This window comes from Pteropus vampyrus, unplaced genomic scaffold, assembly GCF_000151845.1.
Source record: "Pteropus vampyrus isolate Shadow unplaced genomic scaffold, Pvam_2.0 Scaffold48, whole genome shotgun sequence".
Classification (NCBI taxonomy): Eukaryota; Metazoa; Chordata; class Mammalia; order Chiroptera; family Pteropodidae; genus Pteropus; species Pteropus vampyrus.
In genome coordinates this window covers 2,738,211-2,742,144 of record NW_011888829.1, presented here as the reverse complement: position 1 = coordinate 2,742,144, position 3,934 = coordinate 2,738,211, and positions in this window count along the sequence as shown.

The window sequence follows — 3,934 nt, the reverse complement described above, 5'->3', positions numbered from 1 at the left end:
AACATTGCTTATATAGAACTCATTTGGCATGGGCCAATTGGTTAATTTGTCCTCAGACGGTTACAAAGTGAGGGAGTTGCTATGGATTGCAGGCAGTTGTATTTGTTGCTTAGACAGAACAAGCAAAAGGGAGGATGAGTCTTCAGTTACTTTTGAGTACGGCCTATACAGCAAGCATATCTACAGAAGCAGAACAGAGAGCTAATTAGCCTTTTGAGTGCAAATTCCTCTTCAGTATAAAAATTTAAAATAGCCCTTGCCAGTTATTTTGTAGAATGGCCCACTATTAAAGGTTTTAGTATAATAATATGTTTGGTCTTTTCCCCAGTCTCTGCTAAAACCCTTGGGATTCCTTGAGTGATAGAAGTTGTTAGCCTAATCAAGTTACTGTTAACCCTAGATAGCTTAAGGATGGGGACTGGTTTCCCAAGAACCAACCATGTGATAGAAGGTTAAAACTTTCAGCCTCTGTGGAAGGGAGAGAGGCTGGAGACTGAGTTCAATCACAATGGCCAATGATTTCATCAACCATGCCAAGATAATGAAGCCTTGATCAAAACTCCTGAACAATAGATTTTGGGAGCCCCTGTGTTGGTGACCTCATCAGTGTGCTGGGGGAGTGGCACACCTAGAGAGGGCATGGAAGCTCTGCACTCCCCCTCTCCATATTTTCCCTATACATTTCTTCTGTTTGCCCTATATAGTTCTTCTTGAGCTATATCCTTTATAAAACTGTAATTATAAATATAGCACTTTCCTGGGTTCTGTGAGCCATTCTAGAGATTATCAAACCTGAGGAGAAAGGGGTGGTTGTGGGAATTCCCAAATTTGTGGTTAGCTGGGCAGAAATGTAGTGCCATGCGGACACTCAACAACTGGTGTCTAAAGTGGAGCCAGACTTGTGGAACTGAGCCCCTTAACCTACAGAGTCTGTGCTAACTCCAGGTAGTGTCAGAATTGAATTGAAGTGTAGGACACTCAGCTGGTTTCACAAAATTGGTCTTGGAAAATGACATGTGAGGTTATCTGATGTCTCCTCATGATAAATTCAGGTTATGATTTTTAGGGGGTAAGGATACCACAAAAGTGATGTTGACTCCTCCCAGTGTATCATATCAGGAGGCACATGATGTCGATATGTCTCATTACTGAGATATTAACTTTGATCAACTGGCTAAGGTAGAGTCTGCCAGGTTTCTACACTATAAAGTTATATTTTTCCCAAACCTATTATTTTTAACTGTTCCAAATTTGAAGAGAAATATTAAGCTATTTATAAATTCTTCCCAGATGTCAAAAAGAATTTTTTTAAATTACCAGTATAAGAAAATAGAAATCCATTAGAAAAAATGAATTTGCATAATTGGGAAATTTTTAGAGAAAATAGATGAAATGCAGAAGGAAAAAGGAAAAAACCTCAGGTTTACTAGTTTCAGCAAAATATAGTACTAAACATCACCGATTGGACAGGATATGAATTTACCTTCTATGTCCATGTCGATCATAACTGAAGAATTTTCATTTAAACTGAAAGAGCAAAAAACAGACTCCATTAAACCCAAATGTACTTTCTGTGAATGCAAGTACACATCTATAACTTGACTATTCGAAGGAAATTGTAGTTGATTATTATCTACTTCGAGTTATAGATAATAAGTTTTGGAGAACATTACTCGCAAATTTCTCCAAATGATGAAAAATATTACTAGAACTTTCTACTTCAAAAAGTCTATATTTCATCTCTATATCAGTCTTTGGAAAAGGAAAAAAAATCTGTGAAGATTGACAATAGTACAAAGATTGATAGCATTTATTGCATGCTCTTAGTAAACATGAAGAAAATTAAATGCATATAAACAATAGTGTTAGGCATTTAAAATTAAACTGTGATTTGAAAATATACTATAATTATTAATCCTATGACATAGAAACTATATGAAAATAAGATAAAATCTATGCAATTGTTAAACAACATGGATGATTCATTTTTTGTTGCAACAATTGAGATGATAGAAGAACTTTACAAGCATATAATGACAATTTTCTTCATCTGGCAGAAACCACGACAGATGATAATATTAAATGTAATACATTTCCTTAGAATACAAACATCAACGGCAAATCATATATTATTTGAATAAGATAAGAAGTATTAAATACTGCCTATTTTAGATACAACTCCTGATACAAGCTATGTAGAACAGATTTTAATTATTAACAAATTTTGGATTTCAAAAAAAACATATATGTTGGTGGGAGTTTGTTCAGTAAACGACATGACTAGAAAAGACTATGTATTTTTAATAACGTTGACTATCGACGCCCCCAAGAAAACTACAAAAATATCCTTATTGGTCAATGTCAAGTATCAGATTTACAGCAGCAAGGGAAAGCACCATCTTAATAGGGTCCTAGGTTTCAGCAGGGGAAGGCTTTGGGGTCTGGGCTCAGGTAATTAAGTCCTTCAAGGCAGGGAACTGGTAGGGATTGGGCAAAGATTGTGACATAGTAGTTTAGAACTGGTGGACAGAGCAAGCAAGTCTTGAAACAAGTCTGGTTAAACTGACTCCAGTTCTTATAAGCAAGCTGTTCTTCCAGGTAAGCATGCGATTTTCTTGATAAAACTGTTTACCACAATGAGGCAACAGTTTGCCCTGATAAATTGGTTTGCAGGAATTTACTAAGCAAATGATGAAGTTATTTCTTTATTGGTTTACAATCTTATCTTCCTAGGCTAGAATTTCCTAGAGAAAAACATTTAAACTATGTTGACACAGATAATATCAATTCTCGGTAGGATGCCTACAAAAAACTGAATCCAGATAAAATAATTTGAATGACTTGGGATCTGACAATGCCACAAATACCTATAGAAAACGTAAGGGATCACAGCAGCAAATACCTGAAAATAATTACAAAAATTCTATATTCCTTGGGTTTTTAAAAAAACTTAATAGAAATATGCAACAAATCTTTTAGCATCAATCGTAGTTTATTGAAAATTTGAGGAAAGAGAAATTTGAAGCCATTTTTGAAAAAATGAGGAGGAAGTCAAATTGAAGCTACCATGACACAAGAAACTCAAAGAAAGAATGCAACACTCTGTTAGAAATTATTGCAATATTAAATGTTATATTTTTCTGCAATACAAGTCACAGTTTCGGTTTTGAAAATCATTTTTATATTTTTTTTAGTACCAATTTGGCATAATAGCTTTGATAAAATAGATGTTAAATGCAAAGTAATACAGGAATAAAAATTCAATGTACACAATGCACTTAAAAGCATTAAAGGAATTAATAGATTTCTTGGAAACAAACCAATAATGTTTAGGAAAGATACATCGATGCTAAACAAATTGCAGAATTTTTTGACACTGATAACAACCCTTCCAATACAGGCAATACTGAAAAAGGAATAAGAAATTTCAATTCAACTGAGAATCTCATCTATGATCTAAAACTGTATTTCAAAATCAATTTTCTTTTTCCTATACTAAGATACAATAATGTCATCTTCAAAGGAAAGTTTTAAAATGCAGAAAGACTATAATGGTCTTTCAGTGTTATAAATGGCAAATGTAATTTAAAGAATTCCAACAAACTTGAACTGCTGCAACTATGGTGAACAAAGTCGGGAAAATAATATTGTTGGGAATTTAGTGTATAAGGAACTAAAATCCTAAGCTGATTTCTAAAATCTACACTTATAATACTCCAGTTGAAGTATTGGGCTATATTTGCAGCAATAACTTACAGGACATATTTCGAATAATTTTTTGTAGCTCTCAGGATAAATTTAACATTGCAGTACCAATTGTCAAAGGAGAATTTTATAGCTTCACAAAAATAAAGTTTATTAAAATATGCAATGTCACAAGAAAAACTATATTTCTTTAGAAAATATAACACTAAAGCAAGTAGGCTTTGAAACT